At 36.4% G+C, this 27,932-nt stretch overlaps 1 protein-coding gene across 1 annotated transcript in view; it reads right to left on the bottom strand.

Moving 5' to 3' along the window:
• LOC145265475 (uncharacterized) overlaps positions 1-22,958 on the bottom strand; it is a 164,043-nt gene extending 141,085 nt beyond the window's left edge. The window contains exon 1 of the mRNA XM_080121343.1: positions 22,726-22,958. The gene's annotated coding sequence lies outside the window, so the exon portion shown is untranslated. The remainder of the gene's footprint in view (positions 1-22,725) is intronic.
• Between the last annotated feature and the right edge of the window lie 4,974 nt (positions 22,959-27,932).

Here is a 27,932-nt window from a genome sequence, read left to right as displayed (position 1 = left end):
TGAGTCGATATTTTCTTTTTAAATTAATATATAAAATGGCTAGAAAACTTGATTGAAATCTAAAAGCAAATTTGAAGTCAACTGCCAGAAACTGACCAACTTGAAATGAGAAGCCACAGTATATACACTAAGATGTACTGTCTTAATCATGCTAGATTCCTCTGCGGAGCGCACATGTCTTGGTTGGTAAAGATCAACCAAAACTAACCAATATGTTTTTGTTATTTTTATTATAAAGGGATCACAGCTTATGAAGGCTCAAAGGCCACTCGAGCATAACGGTTAATGATAATACCGTAATGATGGGTAGTGGTGTAAACTGGGTATCATTTGATTGTTTAAGGAGACGGCTCAACAAGAATTGGTTTACATTCGACTTCAAAACGACTATATAGTAATCAGTTGGAAAGTAGCCCAGCGGTATAGAGTTCCAGGAAAGTTCTGAGCAGTTCTAGCAACGTTGTTTACCGAATTTACGTTTATTTTTAGTCACAGATAGAGAGTAGGGGAAATTGCTGACAGTGGTTGTAGTTAGATGAGTGTTTGTTGTGAATGTTTTGCATGAAGACATATATTGAAGCTCAGTCGAACACTTCCCATGAATATTATTCGTTAAACATGTTTTTGCTAAATTTGGCACATGCCAAAGAATTTTTATATATTTTTCTCATTTGTCATTTATAACATTAGTATCTGAGTTTTCTTCGCAAAGTTCGTTAACAGGTGGCATCGCTAACAAATTGGTAGGAAAGCAAGCAAGCAGTCGCGCTCCCCTCTCGATATGAACTCTTCTTGCGAGGATATCTTTCTTTCTCACCAATGATGTTAGTTTAATTTGAATTACTTCTCTTGAAAATTGATAAACGAATATTTTCAGAAACCTTTTAATAACGTATCCTATTTTTTTATAAATTGCCTTAATTAATTACTATTAGTATCGACGAAACTATTGCATATATATAGAAAAAATAAGAGAGTAAATTACACATGAATGATACTGAACATTGATTTATCATGAACTGTTTTGAAAATAGTTATGCAAGTTAGACATTCAAATCTGATTTAGATCTTTCATTTGTACTTTTTCACTCTTTTTCACTCTTTTTCACTCTTATTTTATGTGTTTATTATTATTATTATTATTATTATTATTATTATTATTATTATCGGATTTTTCATTTTCATTACTAGAAATTTTAATTTTAAATTATTAACTTCATTGTGATAAATATGACTTTTGTTTAAGAAAACACAGCCTAATTACCGATGCATAAGGTTGTCTCAGTTTTGATTATTTCTTTACGCACACATGTACGTGTGTATGTGTATGTGTCCGACTGGATTGCTGATACGCGTATAAGTATGTGTATATATGCCTCACAGGAAACCCTATATGATAATTTTTCTTTATCCACAACCCCCTTGCCTCAACCTCTTTCTTTCTTTGACACGTTAACTCTAAACCTTTAATCTAAGTTGATTTCTAATGTTTTCACCCCCTTCCCATTCCTTATAGTAATGTAATCATGCTGACTCCTTCGTTCTTCTTTCGTCTTTGTGTTCTTTCTTTTTTCTTCTTTCTTTTTCTTTTTCGTTGTCCTTTCTTTCCCCTTTTTATCCCTTTCTACTCTTTCCATTTATCCCGTTAAGTCTGGACATTGTCTTTCCCCTATCGCCTTCTATTTTCAGTGTAAAATGTTACTTAATGTCAACCCCTCCCATTTAAATTAAGCGTTTTAATATCTTTAATATGTTTCAATTCTTCCAGTTTTGAACCAGATGCCTTCGGTGGCAAATAAACCTTTTTACGTCGCCTGACGAGTTTTGGTTTCTAGCAAACCAATTTGTCCGAAACAATTTTTTTAGCTGATATAGAGATTTTCTGGTTTGGTGACTCTTGAATACGTAACATAAATTGTCCATGTGAAAAAACAATCAGTGTGCAGCTGTAAGCCACACAATTGTAAAGATTGTTCCCTGAGCTTTGTTGATGGTTATTGCAAACGACAATAAAATTGGAAAGTGCAATTTCCCAAAGTGTAATGGTGTATCTGGTAGAATCATAGGAATGCGTGGAATTAAGATATATTCACCCGTGATGGGTTCTGTTAAGATTGTTGTTGCTATGATATCGTTTGTTAATTTTGTTACTGCAAGCCATGTGCCATTGCAAAGCTTGGATTGGTTTATATTTCACAACAAGATAATTAGTACGCCAATTTTCAGTTGCAGTACATGCGGTGGCATCCCTGGCAAATCTAGCTGTTGGATAATTAACCACTTTATCTGCTGCCGCAACTGTGTCGATGGATTTGTATTTGACTACCTCACTTGGAATTTTACGTTGAATAATAGCGTTAAGTTTATGGACGTTATTGTATTGAGCTTCAAAATAGCTCGTTCACTCAGTCAAGTGGAATTCGTATAATTAGTTTAAATATCTGGAAAACCCTTTTTAACCAACTCTTCTTTTGATGTTATGAAATTACAGAAGTTAAGAATCAAAGAATTTCGCCCTTAACTCGGATCATCCGGCACATTTACGTATCCAATTCCCCATAAATGATGCAAAAATTTATCTGCGGATTGAGCAGTCTGCAACTGGATACGCATATTATACTGGATACGCTATGTCTTCACATAGCACCAAAAAGTAGAGTATTTGAGACAAGCATTTATTTCATCTGCTGGTGTTGATTGAGGAATTACAGGTAACATTTGTCTGAAATATCCTGCAAGCAATATTACTGCATTCCAAAATGGTCTGACATTACCATGCTAATCTTGTAAGGACCGACAAAGAGCTTCAAGTGATTTTTTGCGTGCCATTGTGCATTCATCGAAAACAATAAGTTTGCATTTTTGCAATATTTTTCCCATACTGGGTGTTTTGGAGATGTTGAACATGAGATTTTTGAAAAATTGAATGTTTAATAGTAGTTTTAAAATAGAATAATTAGTTCTTCTACTTGGTAGCAAGGTTGCAGCAAGGGTAAGGCTATGTCATATTGTCACAGAATGGCTACCAAAATCAATTTAATTAGAAAGGTTTTACCAGTTACTCCTAGTGCCGTTCAAGGCAACAATAATTTCCAGATAGCATCTAATCTTACAGTAAGTAAATTAGGTGAATAAAATAGGATTTATCCATGTTTTCATGCCTTATTCACTGTAATTAATTTAGGAGACTAAAACAGAATGAGGAATTAGAGATGAACAGATAGAGAAGAAAGTATATAGATAGAAAAGAGAGAGAAATAGAGAAAGAGAAGGAAATAGAGAGAGATAGAGGAATTGAGAGATAGACAGAGAGAGGGAAGAGTTAGAAACAGAGAGGGAGCGAGACAGAGGGAAGGAGAGAAGAGGAGAAAGAGGGGGATATAGAGAGAGAAAGGGGCTCAAAAAGAGATGGAGGGGGTGATAGATTGAGAGAGAGGGGGAGATGAATGGAGAGAGAGATTAAGTGGAAGTGAGAGAGAGGGGGAAACAGAGAGTGAACTACACCTCACCGCTTTTTTCCTCGATCAGTAGAAGAGAAATCCTTCGAGACTGTGGCAAATTTTATTTTTTGTTATTATCCAGAGTACTCTTTTTTCGGGAGCTAGAGTTTCCACACATTAGAAACCGACCGGGTTATCTGTACTTTCACCTAACAATTTAATAAATAAAAAGATATTGTAAAACATGACGTCAACAGCCGGATAAAGCCGAGCATTGCCGATGTAATAATAACAAAGCTATGTGAAAGAAATTATAAAGTAAAATTTTAAATGTAGAAACAAAACATCAACAGGAAAAAAACACAAAAGAACAAAAAATCTACCGTTCATTTGTATTTCTTATTAAATGTTTGTAGGAAATGTCAGTTTTTTATCAAATAAATAAATTTTAAGCAATTTTTGCAATAAAAAATAGCAACATCGTTAATTTTTACGACTTGCTCCAGCGTATTATAAACACCCCTACCTGCCCATCTAAAAAAACGGCCTTCGAAATAACCCCCCCCCCCAACATACCCATGTTAAGAACGACTTTCGTGGTTTGGGGGCTGTTTAATCCGAAAGTCGTTTTTAACATGGGGAGGTTATTGTGTTTATAAGTTGTAAAAATTAACCAGCAACTTTCTTGTTAAAGTATTTTTTTATCGTTTAGAAAAAGTGAAACAAACTTTTTTGCGTTTTTTTTTTTTTTGCAAGTATTTAAACAACAAACAAAACTGGTGTGTATATATTGCCGAATTCCAGCGAGTAGTTTTATTTTTAATAATTTTTTTTGTTATGCCGGAGAGGAACAGGTAAACTAGGAAAAGCAGGGAGGAAAAAAAATAATGCAATTTTTTCAATAAAAAAACAAACTGGATAAATCGTATACTTATCGATATGAAAAATCACTAATGAAAGCAGATTCAATATAAACCGGAGATATTTCTGGAAAGTAGACTCAGCTGAAATCGGAACCAAAAATAAACGATGTCGAAAAAAGATTTTTTAATATGGTAATATTTTTTACTTTTTAATATTTAAAAACACAGTTGGGTTAGAAACAGTCATTCTTGCAAAATATAACGAAAAACGGACTTGTAGAAAACTACAAGTCCGTTTTTCGTTATATTTTGCAAGAATGATTGTTTCTAACCCAACTGTATTTTTAAATATTAAAAAGTAAAAAATATTACCATATTAAAAAATCTTTTTTCGACATCGTTTATTTTTGGTTATGGTTATATATATATATATATATATATATATATATATATATATATATATATATATATATATATATATATATATATATATAAATGAAACGTCTGGTTTGTTCGGCTTCACTAAACTAGAAAACTACAAGTCCGTTTTTCGTTATATTCGCCCTTTATCGCCCCCACAACAGCTGAGTTACTATATTTAAGAGTATATCTGAGAAAATTAACCATATCCTGTCTGCTCATCCCTCGGCTAACATTCTCATTTGTGGTGACTTCAATGTCCATAACGTGGAATGGCTGACTCACTCAAATAAGACAGATGATGAGGGGAGGTTCCATCATGATTTTGCCATTGCCTATGACCTCACTCAGACTGTTCGCGAGCCACCCGTGTGCCCGATACTACCGGTCAGTATGCAAGCCTTCTAGACCTTTTTCTCTCAACTTCCCCTGAGTTATGTTCATGTTTCATTCTCTGGGATCCTCCGACCACTCCGTTGTATCAGTTAAGATAAAAATGAAATGTAATAAGTCTTCAGACGTACCTCTCCACCGTATTGTATATCGATACTCTATAGCTGACTGGAATAGCTTCCGTGCATTCATATCCGATCTACCTCTCCATGCCATGTTTAAAATAGATGTGTCTTCAATGGTTAATTGTAGGCATAGACTGATTCATGCCATCCAAAGAAATAAAAAAAAAACTAACAGCCAGCCATGATTCTCCCCAGAATGTGCTGCCGCCATCGCGCACAGAAATCACTATTTCCATATCTACAAACGTAATAGATGAGACTAAAACTGCTTTCAGGACTGCCAGAAACCAATGTAAAAGAGACATAAAAAATGCAAGAGAGCTATATGCTCAGTCCGTTAAAACCAAAGTAGCTGAGCAGCGGTTTGGTTCCAACCAGTTTTGGCAAATAGCAAACAGGATCTTGAACAGAAGCGTGCGTTCTATCCCAACCATCATCAATGGACCTGAGGTCATCTCATCAGCATCAGACAAGGCCAAACAATTTGCCAAGAACTTTGCAGCTATGCGACGAAGGTCATCAACTCCTCGTATTTCCTCCTATATCAGATAACAAGCTATGCAACATACAAATATCTGTGCGAGAGGTCGCCAAGCTAATCAAGAACCTTGATTCCAGTAAAGCAACTGGCCCTGACGGCATTCCAAGTATAAGTGTTGAAAAAGCTTCAACCAGAACTTGCCCGCATACTTACAAAACTGTTTAAGTATTGCCTTAAGGAAAAGTTATTCCCAACACCCTGGAAACCCTAATCAGTATGCCCTGTATTTAAGAATTCAGGTGATAAGTCATCCCACTTTCAGTACAGACAAATAAGTCTCCTGTGTGTCATAAGTAAATTGCTGGAATCCATATTAAATAGAGAAGTAGTCAACCACCTCAGCAGAAATAACCTTCTTAGTGACACACAATATGGTTTCCGGTCTGCTAGATCTACAGCAGATGTCCTAACGTTTATATCTCACAGGATTAGTGAATCGCTTGACAAAGGCTTCATTTCTAGGGCAATTGCTTTTGACATATCAAAGGCCTTCGATAAGGTATGGCATAAAGGCCTACTTCACAAGATTTCCAGCTACGGTATAACTGGAAATGTTTTCTCAATCATTAAATCATTTCTCTCTGATAAGTTCATAAGAGTAGTGGTTGATGGGCAGAAATCAGAGGCCCACGGTATTAATGCTGGAGTCCTTCAGGGGTCCATTTAGTGTCCAACTCTCTTCCTGATCTACATCAATGATCTCCCTAAACACATACTTAAATCATTTGTTAACATCTACGTTGATGACACGACCATCTATGGCAACACATCAAAGGCCGTAAATGACAATATTCTCTCTGATTCTCCCTCCTCTGATCTTGAGCGCGTGGTACCATGGGGTAAGAGGTAGCTGGTTACTTTTAATGCATCCAAAACCAAGCTTCTATCTTTACATCATAAACTCTCTGATCGCCATCTGGCATCAATTGAAATGGATGGCTCTCGTCTTGGGGAGGCTCCATGTTTTGACAAGCTTCTGGGCTTGACCTTTACTCCTGATCTGAAATGGAATACATATATCAAATCTGTGGCCAAGATCGCTGGGAAAATGGTGGAATCCTTCTACCGCTCCAGAAGATAGCTCCTCAATAATGATGCAATTCTCTATCTGTATAAAATCCAATTATGTCCAAGGATGGAGTATTGCTGCCACATCTGAGCTGTAGCTGCTAAAAACAACCTATCCTGCCTTGACATAGTACAAAATAGACTTTGTGGCTTAGTGGGGGGATGCCCGTTTCTCTTCCCTGTAACCTCTCTCCCACAGAAGAGACGTTGCGAGCCTATCTTTGTTTTATCGTTATTTCTATGGGAAGTACTCGTCTGAGCTTCAATCTCTGGCCCTCCCTCGCCAATCTTTCTCCAAAAACACCCGTCTAACTGAAACCACTGTCATTATTTTTCCCCACTCTTTATCTGTGCCTAAATCAAAACGTAGATTCCATGAACAAAGCTTCTTTCTTAGAACTGCACACCTGTGGAACTCTCTGCCGCTTGCCTGTTTCTCTCCTGACTTCAACTTGGATGTCTTCAAGTCCAACATAAACACATTCCTGATGAACCGCCCCCTTAAGTAATGACACTTTATCAAATCTCCGATACTAACTATTAATACGATACTATCCCATTGATTACTGTACACACAATAACCCTTATCCCCGAGTGGCTTCTGGGCCTTGATAAGTGGTGACCTCCATGTAAAACACACACACACACACACACACACATATATATATATATATATATATATATATATATATATATATATATATATATATATATACTGCTTTGAAGAAAATAGACAGCAAACCCCGACGGGCCCCTACCGGCTATTTTCTTCAAAGCAATCAATAAGTTTTGTACCTGCAAACAGACAGTTTAAATCGCTTATATGAAAATATACAAGTGATACGCGAACAAAAAGCTTCGTATTTATTAGTTTAGATTAGGCACCGCCAAAAATGGCCGCAAAATCAAGTTGTTGTTGTTTTTTAAAACGAAATTACATTTATTAAAATCCATTATTTCTGAGTAACTTTTTTTTTCCAGAAAGATAAAACCCTGAATTTTATCATATAGAAAACCGAATAATGTAAAACTTTTTCTACTATTTTTAATTCAATTTTAAATGTTAAATTTTCCCAAAAAGTTAACAATTGACATTTTTTGTCTTGCACAAAAAACGTACTTAAATATTTTTAAAAAAAAAAAAGGGGGTTTTGAAATAATTAATTAATTTATTTATTGTCTAACTAACATTTAGGATGATTTTCTAAGAGAATATGCAAAAATATTATAATATAAGTACCTGAATTTCAAATAATTCCACTTATTCATATAGGTAACCAGATATTTCGCGTTGACGTAGAGTTCAGATCGACTCTGTTTACGTTTTCGTTTGATAAAAAGCAAACTATGGAAGACCAAACAGGCCAAAAAAAACTTATTTTTCAGTGACGAAAATTTCAATGTATTATTAAGCTGAGGCTGGCCAGTACCAGATGGGTGACCATTTGTATGCGTTTGGTTTTTAATGTGCATGTGTGTGGGGGCCAGGCTCCCCAAAATGGGGGGGGGCAATTTAAAGCAGAATAAAAAAAAATTATTTCAGCGCGTTTGGTCCACCGTAGTCGAAAGGCGGCAAACGTTTTCAAACGGGATCGAAAAAAATGATGCTATTTTTAACACAAAGGGCACAATATTTATCGAATTATTTTTTTTGGTATCGATTATTCAAAGCATGCCCTGTTTAATAATGGTCATGCATTATTCGGCTCGCTAAAAAAAAATTGTTAATTTATTTATCAAAAATTTTAAAATAGCTTTTTTCGTATAAATATTAAAAAAAATTTTTTTTGTTTTGCTTAACTTAAATTAATTATTTTACTTAACATATTCACCGAATTTCACACTTCAAAACTCAAAAGCGGGATAATTAAACACAATCGAAGTTCTGATATTCAGACGTCAAAATAAGGTATGCAAACATTTTTTTTTTTTTTTTTAATCTATAATTCTGTCCCTTACAACAACACAATATGTTGATTTCAGTTTCAGATGATTATTTTAAGCATATTTGTTCCCACTTCAAAGCAAGGGGGGTTTTGTAAGCAAAAAAATATATATATATAAATATCGTTTATGAAAAATAAGTACACTGTTATAAAGTTCATTCTTCTCCTAATAATCGCTGAAAATTTCGTATTGATCGGATAATTACCTGATTTTTGGTAGATTTTTAAAAAGACGGTCCGTCAAAAAGTACTGTTCCGCCCCCCCCCCCCCGTTTCGGCGGTGCCTAGTTTAGATTAATTGTCGGTGTTGTATATTAAAAAGACACGAATGTCGTATATTTCAACCAGAATCAACATTAGAACAAAAAGAAAGTACGAAAGAAGTTATTACAAAGGAAAGAAGAAAAACAAATAAAAATAACTGCTGATTTTGATTAGTTCATTAGCCAACCAAAATCAAGCTACTCAATTCCGCTTTTAAAAAATAATAAATACTGGATGTAATTTTAAATACCTTTCAACCGGAACAAGAAATAACGGTTTTCTTTTATCTTTTTTAGTTGTTTTGCTTTTGTTGTTTGTTTTTTTCTTCTTCTTCTTCTTCTTCTTCTTCTTCTTCTTCTTCTATTTCTTAATTTGTGTGGGAGGACAAAGTGCGAGTTGTTGTTAGTGATTAAGCCGGGGGTGCGGGACAAACTAGTGTGTGTGTGTGTGTGTGTGTGTGTGTGTGTGTGTGTGTGTGTGTGTGTGTGTGTGTGTGTGTTTAATCAACATGTTTTCTTGACGTTCGCGTGACCCCTGCGACGCACGCTATTTTTTAATGAAACATTTTGTTCTCCCTCTCACGCACCCCTCCACTCCGCCATCTTAATAGAACTACTATTGCCCAGTATATGATCGTTTTCTGTTCAACCTGTTTGTTATTATGACGGCTTACTTTATATGAGCAATAATACTGTAGATATAAAGACAATATTTTAACGGAAGAATGACAGTTTATCCGCATAAAAATGATTATTGACAACTTGTTAAGACAACGAGAGATGGACGAAAGTTCAGCAAGTTTAGAACATTTCAAATTGTTTTGTTGCAGTCATAAATACTGACCTTTCTTTTCTCTCGAAGAGCAGCCTCTGAAAGGTAATTTGGTCCGACGAAAACCGATCAAACTCTAAGGCAAGTTTTCCCAACCTGGGTTATGCAAAACCTTAGGGTTCCTTAAAGGTCTGCCATATGTTACTTCAAGAGATATTGATAAATATGCTGAGATTATTATGCCTTTGCGTATATGTGCAAATATTTTTTTCATTTTTTTTTGTTTTTTGTTTTTATTTTTGTTTTTACGAACCTGATTTTCTTATGCATGAACAAAAATAATTATTTGTGGATAAACTGAAAAAAGGATTCAGTTATGATATGTTTGAAATAGTTGTCAGAAAAAAAAATATGTCGATTTTTTCTTTTCAAAATTATGAATAAATTTTCATCTAAAAAAGGAAAAATATTGCTTGCATTGTAAGGGAAAAATAAATAAGATGTGGAAAAGTACTATTATTTGAAGAGCTTGCCAAAAGTTACTCCAAGAGATACTGCTGAATAAGCAGAAATTATTATGCCTTCACACATATGTGCAAATATTTGTTTGTTTGTTTTTCAAAAATGTGAATAAATTTGAAAAAGACATTTTTTTACATAAAAAAGAAAAAATATCCCTTGCATTATAAATAAGATTGTAAAATATTTTCTTAATTAGGGGTTTCCTTGGAATATTGTTATTATTAAAAAAAAATACACGAAAGTAACAAGGTTGAGAAACACTACTCTAGGATGTATTTATTTCAAATGGAACTTAGAAGAACTACTTCAGACCCATGAAATTTCAACAGCTACACAAGAGAGTTTCTTGGTAACAACAAAATAATACGTGACCCTCTCCTCCCCCCCCTTACCATTGTCAACGGGCACCGGCTATCTTCACTCAAAGATAATCTGCTTGTAAACTTTCGCCTACCAACTAACTTTCTTACTATATTATTCCTTTGTTCACTAGACACTGTTATAACGTTCATCAATCTGCACCCAACGGTGTTTTTATACTATAGAGTGATCGTTTATCAAGGCCCAGAAGCCACTTAAGGATGAGGGTTAATCGGTGCCATGTGATACAACACCATGATGATCAGTGATGGCGGAAATCAGATTAATTATTTTAGATGACGGCTCATCAAGAACTTGTTTACGTTAGACGTGAAAACGATCATGTTATAGACAGCTGGGAAACAGTTCCGTGATATTATGTTGCATAGACAAACAATTTTGTGAAAAGGCTCTGCTTATGGAATTTTCGCTTATATTTACGTACAGATCGAGAGTAATGGGAATTACTTATAGTTGTTGCAGCTAGTTGAGTGTTTGCCGTGGATTTCTTACTGAGAAGGTAACATAGAATGAAGCTCAGTCGAGCACGTGCTATGAAAATAAGGATAGAGCAAAGATAAGCGTGTAACGTCTCTTTTATGAGAAAGAGTAAGCAGGGAAGAGAAAAGAATATCGTTCACTAGATTTTGAAGTCGGTTTTGTACCCTGTCCAGGCAGGAAAGGTTGAGAAGATCCATCCCAATTTTGATAATATAAATACTTTTCGTTATTGTTTACAAGAGAGCTTTGTTTTTATTTCCGTTTGACGGTCGTGTTGTTAATTTGAATAGATGTGTTTATTTCGGCTTGTGCCATGTGACAGTGTGTATCAATAAAATTCTTATATATTAAGAACATAATAAGAGATAATGTTTAGTAGCATGAATTTCGAGAGTATTACATTAAGAACAACCTGGTGGAAAACGAAAATAGAGCCAGTGCATCTAGTCTAAATGCGGCGTGGGGAATCAAGTCTTAGCTCTATAGACAAAACACGCTAGAAGTTAGCTGTCGAGGAATTAGATAGAAATTGCATCACGTGTTTGAGGCACATAACAGAGTTTCGAGGAAATTCGAATCGAAGAAGCACTCAATAACTATTTCCCAGAGACCTATCTTTGTTTAGCACTGATTCCTCAGACGGAATTAGCTGACGTTTATTTTTGTTTCCTGGAAACAGCAAAAAATACATCACCCTCTCCTCTCCTGCCATTTTTAATTGGACACACGGGCACCGGCTATCTGCATTCGAAGAAAAACTGCTTGTAAACTTTCGCCTGCCAACTAACTTTCTAACTATACTAGCAGTTCAGCCCGGCTATGCTCGAACCCTATGTACTTTTCATAACTTGCCTTATGTGTGAATACCCTTTATGTAAAATTTAAAATATTTAGACGAAAACTTGCCTGAGTAATTTGGTAGAGACCGGAGAGGTATTTTTAAACTTTGACTCCAATTAACCTACATCTAAAATTTCAAGTGTTTAAACCCAAAATTGCCGGAGGAGTTTGGTAGAGTTTTTAAAGGTCAAATCGTTGAACTTTGATCCCTTAACAGCCAAATTTCTGGCCGAAAACCAATTAAAAAGATTTTACCAAATCTTAATACCCCTTATGTCAAATCTCGAGTCTGTAGACCGAAAATTGACAGAGTAGTTTGGTAGGGGAATGTACACACACAGACACACACACACATATACACACAGACAGACAATTTCATTTTTATAGATATATAGATTATCCGATTTTTTTCACTAGACACTGTCATTATGTTCGTCAACCTACACCCAACGATGTTTTATGCTATAGAATGATCGTTTATCAAGGCCAGGACGCTACTCAAGGAGGAGGGTTAATGGGGACCATGTGAGACAACACCATGATGATCAGTAATGGCGGAAATCAGATGAATTATTTTAGATAACAGCTCATAAAGAACTTGTTTACATTGGACTTGAAACCGATAATGTTATAGACAGCTGGCAAAACAATCATGTTGTAGACAATTGTTCTTATTGTTGAATGGTGGACCCGGAGTCTTACGTCCTTTGTTTTAGATTTTCCAATTTCTTTATTAGACGAGATTTAACCTCTTAAATTCTTTCTTATAGGATATGTTCAGGTATTCTTGGATGCGGGTTTTGTCATCAGTCCAAGATAAACTTTCCACGAAGGGGGCGAGGTTGTTTGAAATTGATGTTTTAATTTTATTTCTTTTTGTTTCACGGGCGGTTATAGATTCTGTCTTGGACGAGCTCATACCCTCCTCGTTTTGCGATTCGTTCGTCTGGAGCTGACTGGTAGTTTCAACGTTAAGCCTGGTGACACTAGCTTGAGATCACGACATCGACATAAGAATGTGAGATGGGCAGTCATCCTTGCCAATTTTTTTTAACCTTTCTTTTAGAATAAATTAATTTTAATCTCTTCCCTCGTGAACAAACTTTCTCTTCCCAATAAAACCTTTGAAACCGCAATAAGTCTCCATTGTTCCATACATAAGTTTTGTCCGATCAATAGCCACTGGGCGACGCATCTACACAGTGAACGGCCTACATGGGAAAGCGACGACCGCGCACGTATGTAAAAAGGGCTTTTTAATTAATTCGTGTTTCTTGATCACTCAATGGCAAAAAAAACACAAGTGCAGCTATTAAGCGTTTGTTGTAAAAGACATGCGCAAACGATTTATTTAATGTTGTTTAACGTTTGTTTTAACGTTAAAATATTACAGAATAGGCCTTGTATATGTGCGTGTATGTTAGTATTTTGTTAGTGAGAGAGTGTGTGTATGAATTGTGTACACGGGAGAAATTTCGGAATGATATTTCTGTTATTTTGATTGGTTGAAAGAAATTGTTGACTATCCAATCGAAGATCGATAAATACAAAAAAAGCATTCGCTGCTTGCTGGTGTTTCAAATAGTATTGTTTACTCATAAAGGTTTTTCACGCAAATCATTATGAATCATCAATGGTAAAAACAGGTTGCATTTCATTGACTCTAAATGACAACAAATCAACTTGATTTACATATTCGTACCTGTTTACCATTTAGTAATTATATATGAATGTCGATAAAACCTAAGACTTAAGACCGAAAAAGGGAGAGAGGGTAGTAATAATAATATATAGTAATAAATAATGGTATATAATATTAACTAGTAAGATTGTACATCTAGAAGAAAAATATAGGATCTAAGGCCCCTAAAATTCATGCTAGTGTCCGTGGCGTAGTGGATAACGTATCTGGTAAAAATTCAGTTGTAAAGTTACACTGTTCTGGATGTTGAAGGTTCAATCCCCAGTGTTGGCAACACTCAAAATACAATTGCGAATTACTTCTACTCGTTAAATAAAGGGTTCCGTTCGAAATTACGTGCAGATTTTCGAGTTAAACATTGTAAACCTGAATATGAACACACCGATGTTACATCGACCGAAACGTTGTAAAAAAAAACACTTCAGATGAGAAAGGAGTCCTAATAATACGAATAAACAATCCTCATCTCAAAAATACAGAAACGTGATACTCTTCCGTGCCATTCCAGTCGATTTCCTTTGTATAATCACACGTCGTGTGTTATATAACTGGAATGTTCTATACGAACATCCACTTTGCAGCATAATCAGCTGGTCACATTTCTATAGTCGCCATGGCGACGTTTCCATCTCCTCTTCTCTCTGCCATTGCTATCTTCTTCAACTTTCATAAACGTACTTAATAAAGAAACGTCGGTAAATGCAATTGGGTTTTAAAAATGTACGTGGAGTATTATTTTTTTTTTTCATATCATACATGTGTACAGCCATTGTGAGGGTAGCAAGTATTTAAAACTATTGCTTCCCTCTCTCTCTCTCTCTCTCTCTCTCTCTCTCTCTCTCTCTCTCTCTCTCTCTCTCTCTCTCTGTATCTATCTATCTTTGCTCGTTCGGTCGAAAGAGAAATGTCTCCCCTTGCCATACACAAGGTAAGGCTTAGATATGTTGATCATTAAAAAAAATTCGAATGTTCATTTAATTTTAATATTTTTTAAACTCATATTTATCCCAAGTAAAGCTCATTGCCACTGAGACGTAAGGAGCTACTGTGAACTCGGTAATCATCCTACATATACGCTGTATGTAGAGAGTTGAACAAAGAAATATTTGTTTACATTACATTTAAATTTAAATATATTGGTAGGGTTTAAAAAAAAAAGAGAATTCCACAGCCAAGCAGTCCAAGTAAAGGAGCTGTTAGAGTAGAAAGATTCCTTGCATCTGAAGACCTTTACATTTTGCTGCATATTTTTACGTACATATCCCAAAAAAAAGATCTGCTATGTGATCAACATTGTCCCGGCTCGTAGCCTCATCAGGAAGATATACAAATATTATTAGACCATGTGGCCTATATCTGGTCATCTTTACAGTTCATTATGGAAAAGGAATATAACACATTATCCTTCCTTAATGTACCGATAGGTCACACTGATCAGGGCTTTAGGTCATCTGTATATCGAATACCAACTTTTACTGGGCGATAACTAAACTTCACCTTCTACTTATATAATTTGAATTTTTGAATTTTTATTGACAACTACACGTTTCTCCGTACTTATTTATATCCTGATGAAAGCACTATGCTTGTCGAAATATCGATCTTTAAAAAAAAATGAATGCTTGTTTATTTAAAAATATTTGCGTAGAATCGGCTTCTTAAACTTGGGTTTTCAACACACACACACACACACACACACACACACACACACATATATATATATATATATATATATATATATATATATATATATATATATATATATATATATATTAAAGAAGCTTTGAGCACTTTATAAAAATATAATAAAAATAAATGCAGTTTAAATTCCTATGAATACTAAGTTCAACATATTGCAGACTCAACACTTGCATAAGCCGACTTACTGCCACAAAATTTACAAGGAATTCAACTAACTCAAAGTGATGAAGACAAAAACGGGAATCATCAACTGTTTATGATGTAGCTGTTCCAAAAAAATTTATATTCATTTATACAGACATACAGTCACACACGCACACACACACATATATATATATATATATATATATATAATATATATATATATATATATATATATATATATATATATATATATATATATATTGCCAATTTTACTTTGAAAAGTTTTTCATTTCTAATCTGGATGGTTTTAAGTCGGTGTTGTCTTCAACTGTGCATTTGTATAATGTCGGCTTTTCTACTTTTCTAACGAGAAGTATTTAGCTTGGAAATGCCATGGTCTAAAAAGACTTTTTCCTTATTTCCGTTTCTGTAACCTTTATTGACTCGATAATGTAATAAAGTTCGTATGTAACTTTACTCTTATTTTCTTTATAATTATTCTGTAGTTTGCTCCTCTTAACCAAGTGGAGCGTTTTTTTTTTTTTTTTGCTTTGTTTTGTTTTTTTCGAAAAAAGTTTGCCTTATAATTGAAAATTTAATTTCAGCTTAAATTCACCTCCTTACTAAACTTCACCTTCACTTCCAGAGTAATAAAAAATGCAAGAGAGCTATATGCTCAGTCCGTTAAAACCAAAGTAGCTGAGCAGCGCCTTGGTCCCCACCAGTTTTGGCAAATAGCAAACAGGATCTTGAACAGAAGCATGCGTTCTATCCCAACCATCATCAATGGACCTGAGGTCATCTCGTCAGCATCAGACAAGGCCAAACTATTTGCCAAGAACTTTGCAGCTAATTCTACCCATATGCGACCAAGGCCACCAACTACCCGTATTTCCTCCTATAACAAAGAACACGCTATGCAACATACAAATATCTGTGCGTGAGGTCGCCAAGCTAATCAAAAACCTTGATTCCAGTAAAGCAACTGGCCCTGACGGCATTCCAATTATAGTATTGAAAAAAATTCAACCAGAACTTGCCCCAATACTTACAAAACTGTTTAAGTATTGCCTTAAGGAGAATTGCTTCCCAACACCCTGGAAAACCTCATCAGTATGCTCTGTATTTAAGAATTCAGGTGACAGGTCATCTCCCTCTCAGTACAGAGCAATAAGTCTCCTGTGTGTCATGAGTAAGTTGCTGGAATCCATATTAAATAGAGAAGTAGTCAACCACCTTAGCAGAAATAACCTTCTAAGTGACATGCAATATGGTTTCCGTTCTGCTAGATCTACAGCAGATGTGCTAACGTTTATATCTTATAGGATTAGTGAATCTCTCGACAAAGGCTTCATTTCTAGGACAATGGCTCTTGACATATCAAAGGGCTTCGATAAGGTATGGCATAAATGCCTACTTCACAAGATTTCCAGCTACGGTATAACTGGAAATGTTTTCTCAATCATTAAATCATTTCTCTCTGATAGGTTCATAAGATTAGGCCCACAGTATTGATGCTGGTGTCCCTCAAGGTTCCATTTAGTGCCCAACTCTTTTCCTGATCTACATCAATGATCTCCCAAAACACATAATTAAATCATTCGTTGACATCTATGTTGATGACACGACCATCTATGGCAACACATCAAAGGCCGTAAATGACAATGTTCTCTCTGATTCTCTCTCCTCTGATCTTGAGCGTGTTGTACAATGGGGTAAGAGGTGGCTGGTTACCTTTAATGCATCTAAAACCAAGCTTCTATCTTTACATCATCAACGCTCTGATCGCCATCTGGCATCAATTGAAATGGATGGCTCTCGTCTTGGGGAGGCTCCATGTTTTGACAAGCTTCTAGGCCTGACCTTTACTCCTGATCTGAAATGGAACACGTACATCAAATCTCTTGCCAAGGTGGCTGGAAAAACGGTGGGCTCCAATAGATATCTCACTGCTGATGCATGTCTCTATATATATAAACCAAATGCGTCCAAGAATGGAGTACTGCTGCCATATCTGGGCAGGAGCAAAATAGACTTCGTAGCCTAGTGGGGGATACTCGTTTCTCTTCCCTGTAACCTCTCCTCCACAGAAGGGGCGTTGATAGCTTGTCGTTGTTTTATCGTTATTTCCAATGGAAATGCTCGTCTGAGCTCCAATCTCTGGTCCCCCCTCGCCAATCTTTCTCCAAAACCACCCGTCTAGCTGAAACCACTGTCATTAATTTTCCCCACTTTTTTCTGTGCCTAAATCAAAACGTAGATTCCATGAACAAAGCTTCTTTCTTAGAGGTGCACGCCTGTGGAACTCTCTTCCGTTTGCATATTTCCCACTTAACTACAACTTTGATGTCTTCAAGTCCAACATAAACAAATTCCTGATGAACCGCCCCCTTAAGTAAAACACTTTATCACATCTCCATTACTAGCGATTACTATGATATTGTCCCATTGATTACTGTACACGCAATAACCCTTATCCTCGAGTGGCCTCCGGGCCTTGATAAGTGGTGACTTCCTTGTAAAAAAAAAAATATTACTATATATATAACTCGGGGGCAGATTTGACATTGCCCAGGATTTAATGAGGATCGACGAATTTTCCCCACCATACCATCGAAATCGGTGAAATTGCCAGTTTTTCAATCAAATCGATTTATTGCCTGTTCTAGATGGGGACCTACTGTTGGTTGTATATGCCGGGCCCTTCTGATGGTGCGGTAATAAAAATTCCCGAATGAACTCGTGAAGTTACGCTTGTTCGGTTTTATAAGGTGTTAACTTTGGTCAAAATCGGGTTGCTCTGTTTTTAATCGGACTTTTTAGAGTATCGATTAATGATTTTCGATACTTATCAAAGGCATTCTGATACAAAACCTATTTAGGAACACTCCCAGATAAATAAAGCATATTTGTATGAAAGTTCACAAAAATCGGCCCGGTCATTTAGGAGTCCATAGGGAACGAACATACACACACGGGCAGAGACAAAATACCTTTTATGTATATATAGAGATAAAGATATTCAATCATGTGCCGGTTAGTCATCCGTACCGGCAGTTTTTGGAGTGAACACATCTGTTACTTCATTTCCCACGAAGAAGTGGTAACTAAAAGTATGGTAATTAAAAACAGTTCACTTCAGAAACCGCCAGTACGAATGGCTAATCAACGCATAATTTTATGATATTATAATTCTAAAGAATATCTTACTGACGTTGTTGATATTTTTTTCATCGCGTTTGCATTCACATTATATGTGTGTTTAGGCAGCGGAATGTTATTAAGGCAAATATTATTAAACTAGCAGTTCTGCCCGGCTTTGCTCGGGCCCTGTATACTGTTCATAACTTTATGTGCATATGTGTATATATATTTTTAAAAAGTTTGACTCATGTCCAGGTAACCTACACCTAAAATTTCAAGTGTTTAGATCCAAAAATAGCGAAGGAATTTGGTAGAGTCTGCAAAGGTCAATTCTTTCAAATTTGACCTCTTGGCAGCCAAATTTTCCCCAAACACTGATTAAAAAGGTTGTTGCATGTTTTATTACTCTTTATGTAAACTTTGAAATGTTTAGACCCAAAATTGGCTAAATAGTTTGCTAGATACCGCAAAGGTTAAATCTTTTGAACTTGTACTCCTTGGTAGCCAAATTTTGGGCCAAAAATTAATGAAAAACTTGCCCTGTGTCTGAATACACTTTATGTAAAATTTCAAATGTTTAGACCAAAAATTGGCTGAGGTCAATTTTTTTTTTTTTTAACTTTCATCCCAATTTTGATCTCTTAACATTTATTGTTTTGGGCTCAAATAAAATTAAAAAGCTTGCCGAAAACCGATTACAAAGATTTCCCCAAATCTCAATACCCCTTATGTCAATTCTCGAAGATTGAAAATTGACAGAGTAGTTTAGTACATAAATGTACACACACAGACACACACAATTTTACGTTGATAGATAGTACGGGGAGTTATTTTAATTTTTTTTTTTTTTCGATTTTCCGAACCATCAATTTAGTATTCGGATCAAATTTCATTCTATTTATCTATCTATCTATCTATTATATAAAAATTTCATTCTATCTATCTATCTATTATATAAAAGGAACTTTGTGTGTCTGTGCGTTCGTTCCTTGTGGACTCGATTTTTATGAAATCTCACACAAATTTACTTTATGTGCCTGGATGTGTTCTTGGATAAGTTTTGTGTCGGATTGTCTTCAATAAGTATTGATAATCGATAATCGAAATAATCCGATAAAAAGAAAGGAACAGGCGAGTTTGACCAAAGTTAACATCTTACACGGCCTAACAAAACAAGTGCATTTGGGAAGTTTATTTACCACACAAGTCGAAAGATAAAACATATAAAATCAACAGTAAGTTCTTTGATATGACAGGGGCGCGTTCGAAATGAATATTTTTTAAAGCACAATTTCTCAATGATACTTGAATTTTTCATTTGAAACTTAATTTCAAGTTATTATTGAAGCACAAACAGTAATCCCAGGCATATAAAATCTGAAAGTAGGTTCTTTGATATGACAAGGGCGCGTTCGAATGTTTCTGTTTAGAGCACAATTGAAGCATGATACTTGACTTTTTGCATTTTAAACTTCAAGGCAAGCAATTATATATAAAATGATTTTATAAAATTAACAGTAGGTTCTCTACAGTGCAATGTAGACAACAATATATTGTGAACTTAGTCAATGCGAGAGGCATGTGAAGTTTCCTACAGGAGCACCACGATGGGAACCACTCTAGAGCAGGCAATTAATCGAATTAGTTTAAAAATCGGCGATTTCGCCGATTTCGATGACAATAAAAATATGGGAGTGTGAAAAATTCGTTGATCATCATTCAATCCCGAGCAACGTCGAGTAAACATGCTACTCGGTTTATAACAGTTCAATATGTTGTTGTTGTTGTTGTTGTTGTTGTTGTTGTTGTTGTTGTTGTCTTATAGTAACATCGACGGTACGTGTGAATTGTCTTATGTTTTTATCTTTTTCTATGTTGGTATTTAACATTAAGGTTAACAATAGTGTGTTTTCATCAATTGGTTTTTAAATTTTTACCGGTAAGTATATACCAAATATAAAACAAGTGCTAACTCCCCCTATCCTCTCTCCCTCTTTCTGTTTGTCAGTCTTTCTCTCTTTTTCTCTCTATTTCTTTCTCCCTCTCTCTCTCTCTCTCTCTCTCTCTCTCGCTTTCTATCTGTCGATCTATCTACCTACATATATATATATATATATATATATATATACACGTGTATGTGATTAATACATGTATATGTATGTGTGTGCATAACTGCATAACAGAATCACAGAAGCGCGCATGTGTATATACATATGTGTGTGTATGTGTGTGAGAGAGAGAGTGTGTGTGTGTGCATGTGTATCATTATAGTCGTTTTACAGTTGAGAAAAAGCGAAGCTTCTATTAAACACACATACATATATAAATATATATATATATATATATATATATACACACTTAATAAACCCACTCGCATATATATATGTGTGTGTGTGTGTGTGTGTGTGTGTGTGTGTGTGTGTGTGTGTGTTTAATAGAAGCTTCGCTTTTTCTCAACTGTAAAACGACTATAATGATACACATGCACACACACACACACACTCTCACACACACACACACACACACACATATATATATATATATATACACACACTTAATAATCCCACTCGCATATATATATATATATATATATATATATATATATATATATATATATATATATATATATATATATATATATATATATATATATTCCAGGTTAAACATAATAAAAGATGAAAAAACTAGTGGAGCAAGATATACTTTTATTCATATTCTGATAAACATTTTACATAGTCAGTACACAAACATGCTAATATATATATATATATATGTGTATATATATATATGTATATATATATATATATATATATATATATATATATATATATATATATATATATATATATATCGTCAGCATAGACGGTCGTTTTAAAATGGGTAAACTATAGTTATGAACTATATGCACGCGTTTGTGTGCGTATTACAGAAACTTAGAACAACAAAAGCTGATCACGTGCTGTTCTCTTGCGAGCTAGATTTGAAACCGACGGCAACGATGGTCTTCTGATTTTGTGTAACACTTCTTTAACACATAATCTTTTGAAAGACATGTATGAATAAATATCACATGCTTCATTTTTCAATTTTGATTAACAATAGAGCATTCTCTTTGGCTTCTCTCCCACTAATCTTACACACACACACACACACACACACACACACACACACACTCACACACACACACACACATATATATATATATAATAATATATATACATATATATATAAACATATATATCATTATAGTTTCTAAATCGCAAATTGAACGTCTATAGTGACGAATATTATACAGAGACACACACATACACACACGTATACACACACATACTCACACATTTATATATATATATATATATATGTATATATATATATATATATATATATATATATATATATATATATCGTTACTATAGACTCGTTCTACAGTTTGTAAACTATAGTGACGATATGTATGCACGCATTTGTGTGCGTATTACAGAAACTTAGAACAACAAAAGCTGGTCACGTGCTGTTCTCGTGCGTTGGTAGATTTGAAACCGACGGTAACGATGGTGCTCTGATCTTCCGTAACACTTCTTTAACACATAATCTTTTTGTAGCACACGGTCGAATAAATATTACACGCTTAATTTTTCAATTTTTATTAATAATAGAGCATTCTTCTCGGTTTCTGTCTTACTAACCCCTACCTATATATATATATATATATATATATATATATATATATATATATATATATATATATATATATATATATATATATACACGGCTTCTAAATTGTTACTAACTTTTAAAGTTTTATAATTTTTCAAATAAATAAATATCAAATATTTAATGCTCTTATCTCCTTAATGGAGCACTCTGTCTGAATTACTCCACATTAAATATACGATGTGTGTGTGTGTGTGTGTGTGTGTGTGTGTGCAACGTTACATGTGTTAGGTATTAAGATACGTATAAAAGAAAGAAGTAAATACCTTTTTTGTGTTTTTCTTCTTTTAAGTTAAATTTGTATCCGTCAAATCAACTTGAAGCCTGCGCCTGTTTGCGTAAAAACCGTCCCGATGGAAGATAGCGTGTGATATGCTGGTCTCGGCCTCAAATAGAGGAACGGCCGTTGTGTACACTCGTCCTTCCCGGTGTACGATTTCTTTGTTCAGCCTGTACGTTTTAAGGTGGGTGCATGACGGGGCGGGGGAAACCCGGCTGAGAACTGTGTTAAATCTCGTATATAGCTGTTTGTAGAAGAGTCGCTAACTTGCTCACCGTACAGATAGACGTCAGCCCAGTTTGAGGGCAGAGCGCAAGAGCTAATAGTTACACACAAAAAAATAGAAAAAAAAATAGAGGCTCTCGCCTTTAAACAAGGTTTCTGTTCGGTCCTACGAGACCGTTCTCCCAGGCATTACCGTATCCTTCTGGAGGTCGACTGGGGAAGGTATTTACCTCCCTTCTACGGGGAAAAGATGTAACACAATGGTCGGAAACCAGAATTGAAGAGTCAGAGCCCCTGAAGAGGAAACCCCTGATCTGTATAAAAAAAATAAAAAAGCTGGGTAGCCCTGTCGACATTGCCCGGTAGGGGCATCTTCGGCGATTAGCAATAAACTAATCCCTTCTATAAGGGATTTGGTAAAGCCTGGAATAGTGGAATAGTGGACCTCCTAGAACTGCAAAGGACATACCGTAGTCAACAGAGAAAAGACCATTTCAGAAATAGCATAGGCTCTGTTAGCTTTGGAACATGACGCATTCAATCACAGTAAATTCTGCGCACAGTGTCCATGTGAGGGGAGAGGGTGTTCTTCGATAAACAAACCACATATTTAATTTAATATATTTAATTTTTATGCAGTTGGTGGCAGATAAGAATGTCGTTATGCAAAATGTCCCATGACTCTTACTTGAAAATACCTACAACTTCAACTCTATTCGCACCTACGGAAAACCTGCCCATATATCTATTCACCTAATTGCGCATGACTCAAAACTTGCTGTTTTATCCATACTATATTGCACTTACATCTTAACCCTCCTATCATCTAAAATAGTTTGGGCACAACTCGTAGCTCAATTCTTAATACCTACTCATACTGTAACATTATCCTAGACCTAAGCTAACATAAATATAATAAATAAAGAGGGTAAGACTCAAACCACAATATCTCCTCCCTAACAAGCCTTCTTAAAATCATAGATGCTTACACTGCATGAACTCCACTCACCCCCTTTATCCATTAACAATTAAATAGCAATGTCCCTAAATCACTTTGAGGAGTGTAACTAATCAGCAGAGATATAACCCCAACAAACTAACCCAGTAACACTAACTAACCTCGCGGGGTCGCAGAAATACCTGGATTAGAACCTAGGCGCGGAGAAAACCCTCTCAAGGTCTTCCCAGATCATTCGTCTAGGAGAAGGAAAACTCTGAAACTAAACCAAAGGGGAGGCCTCTTCAGTCTTGGATGACAACCTTCCTAGAGCTGGTGACTTAAAGAAATTATCCGGTTTGCAAACCTAAATACTTAAAGAGTAGATAGGTTCTGCCTATCGCCCGGCTTCCATACTCCTTCTTTGCCTATTAGTCAAGCGCAGAGACACTATCTCAGTGATTCGACAGAAACACCCAGCGGCAGATCTTGTTTCCTGGCTAGGGCAACGAACGCCGTTTTTCCCCATTCCCAGCACACCCCACCCCTAAAACTGGACATTTGGGAGTGCTTGATATATGTATATGCCTGAGCAATTAGATTGGGTTGACCTTCTTCTAATGGGTTGAGGGTACCGGATTGACAGTTCCTGGCTGCTGTTCCCGACTGATAGTACAGGTGCCCTAACTCATTCGTAGCGCTTAGAGCGGCTGCTCCATCACCAGTTGAATAATATCGGGTTGTTTGTAGTGCCATGACGCACATGGAAAGGGACCCTGCACTCATCCCGGTGGGCTTTCCTGAGGCCACAATCCTAATTGGAGAAAGGTCAGCTGATGGTCTACTTGTGATACATGTCTGATGCTCTGCATGACCTCTTGTTTAGCTCCGAAATTTAAAAAAAAAGTATGACGACAGTACAATCTAAAAATAAGCTTAAACCAGGCTTAGGGACAAACAAATTCAACTTGCCTCCTCTCTTGAGGCTTGCATTCACAAATACCCGTGGGCTTAGAACTAATTTAGCTGATGTTGAAGCATTTCTCTTAACAAATACCCCGGATATCTTAGCACTAAGTCAGACTAACCTACACTCCTCCATCCCCTCTAACTACTTTAACATGCCTGGATATCTCCCACTCTACCATAAGGACTCTGACAGACACATGCACGGACTTGGAGTTTACATTCGTAATACCCTCCCCCTGACTAGAGAAACAAGCCTAGAAACAGATGATCAAGCCTTTATGTGCTTTAGACTAAACATGCAACCCAATATTAGCTACTATTATTTTCTCTACCGCTCTCCCTCGACTCAGGACTGCACCATAATAAACAAAGTCTCTGACAGCATAGACACGGCACTGTCCCTCGACACTAGCGCACAAATACATGTATTTGGTGACTTTAATGTCCACCACAAAAACTGGCTTGGATTCTCTACTTACACAGATGCAGCGGGCAGCACAACTCATAGCTTCACTATATCTCACTCCCAATCACAAATTGTTACGTTTCCAACCCGTTTCCCTGACCAGGAAGAACAACACGCATCACTTCTAGATCTGTTTTTGACCACAGTTCCCGATGACTGCATAACGAAGGCCCACAGCCCACTCGGGAACGCTGATCATGCAGTGATAATGGTTGAAATCGCCCTAAACTCTAGAGCCAAAACTGAAGAGCCAGTGCTCAAAACAACGAGATATTATAAAAAGGCTGACTGGGAAGCCATCAGGGAACTAATCAGAGATGCCCCATGAAGAAATATTTTTTCTCTCCCTGCTGAACAGTGTGCAAACGAGACCACTGACTGGTTCAAAACTGCAATCGAAGCGCATGTTCCCATACGGAAATCTTATAGTAAGCCCCACTCTCCCCAATGGTTTACGTCGACTTGCGCAACTGCCATTGCTCAAAAGCAGCATGCATACCGTAGGCTTAACCGACATAAGTCCAGTTCAAACAAACTGAAGTATATAGAAGCTAAAAATAACGTTAAAAAAGAAATAGCGACAGCTAAGAGAGAATTTACGGAAACCACTAAAAAGCGCATCGAAGCACAAAAACTAGGAACTCGAGACTTCTGGAAAATCTACAACAGTGTAGTAAATAATGGGCAATCAACAATTCCCCCACTAACCAACAATCACGAGGTTTTCTCCTCAGCAACCGACAAGGCTAACATGCTTGCCAGTCGGTTTGCGTCAAACTCCACACTGGACCCTTCCAATCACCCCCTACCTGACTTTCCCATGCGGACAGACGCCACGCTAGACGATCTGAAAACCACCCCTGCTCAGGTGCATGCTATCATAAAAAACCTTGCTTGACACTTCAAAAGTATGTGGACCCGATCTTATCCCAGCTGTGTATTAAAAAAGTGCTTAGCCGAAGTAGCTCCAGTTCTCTCCAAACTCTACAACAAATGCCTTAATGAAGCTTGCTTTCCGGGCTGTTGGAAAACTGCTTCTGTGGTACCAGTATTCAAGAATTCTGGCGAAAGGACTGACCCATTAAATTATCGCCCAATTAGCCTCCTCCCACTTTTTGCCAAAATATTTGAGACCTTAATTAACCCGGCTCTAGTCCGGCACCTTACAGATGCTAAACTTCTGACTGACAAACAATATGGATTTAGACATGCCAGCTCCACAGCTGACATCCTCACTGTAATCTCTGAACGTATATACCATTCACTGGACAAAGCGGGGGAGGGCAGAGCGGTAGCTCTAGATATATCTAAGGCTTTTGACAGGGTATGGCATGAGGGTCTCCTCACGAAAATTAGATCATACGGTATCACTGGTAGAATACTTAACATAATTAAATCCTTCTTAGATAAGAGAAAAATCCAGGTTGTCCTCGACGTTAGTACATCTAAACAATATGACATAAATGCGGGAGTGCCCCAGGGTTCTATCCTTGAACCTCTATTGTTCCTGATATTCATAAATGACCTCCCCGACAAAATTGCCTCTGAGATGGGTATATATGCTGATGACACTACACTCTATGACAGGCACGACAGGAAGACGAAGCAACACATTTCTAAAGAAATGGCAGAAACACTAGAGGAAGACCTCCAATCTGTGTGGAATGGGGACAAAAGTGGTTGGTCGCGTTCAATGCTGCCAAGACTAAACTAGTTTCATTCAATAATTACAAGAAACCCTCTCTACCACCTATAGCAATGGCCAACGACTCTTTATCTGAGAGTACATCTTTCAAACTCCTTGACCTAAAGTTCATAGGACACATGAGTTGGAATAATTACATTGAAGGCATTTCTAGGGCCGCTGCAAGAAAGGTGGGCTCTCTCTAGCGTGCTATACAACTACTAACACCCGAAAGTATCCTGTACCTCTATAAGGCCACCATTCGCCCATGTATGGAGTATTGCTATCACATCTGGGCTGGTGCATCTGCTACTAGTCTCTCGCTCCTTGACAAGGTTCAAAAGAGAGTCGCAAACCTGATAGGCCCTGAACTGGCATCTAAGCTTCAGGTTCTGTCCCATCGACGAAATGTTGCATCCCTCTGCCTTTTCTACAAGTATTTTAGTGGTGAATGCTCTGACGAACTGCAATCACTTGTGCCCCCACGACGTGAGCACCCTCGACAAACCCGACAGGCTGCTAAATCCCACCACCACACTATAGAGATCCCTAGATGTAAAAGATCTTTTTACTCCAATAGTTTCTTCCCCAGAACCGCTAGACTGGAATTCCATTCCAGGTCCCTGCTTCCCCAACAGTACTGACGTGCAGAAGTTCAAGTGTAACGTGAACCGACATCTTGCTGCCCAAATCCCTACATAGTACCCCAGTAGTTGTTGCCCCTGATAGTAGCCCCCTACACCAAAGTGGCAATTTGCCTTGTTTGGAGTGAAAATGTAATAAAAAAAAGTTTTTAAAAAAATCATTAAAGCAATAAACTTTGCTAAACTCGTATGAAAAATATTTGGATCTTTCCACCGCTCCAGAAAGTATGTCACTCCTGACACACTCCTTACTTACATATGAGTCAAA

Source organism: Euprymna scolopes, chromosome 40 (genome assembly GCF_053919585.1).
Source record: "Euprymna scolopes isolate OS-2025 chromosome 40, ASM5391958v1, whole genome shotgun sequence".
NCBI lineage: Eukaryota > Metazoa > Mollusca > Cephalopoda > Sepiida > Sepiolidae > Euprymna > Euprymna scolopes.
This window is presented reverse-complemented; position numbering and strand designations above follow the sequence as displayed.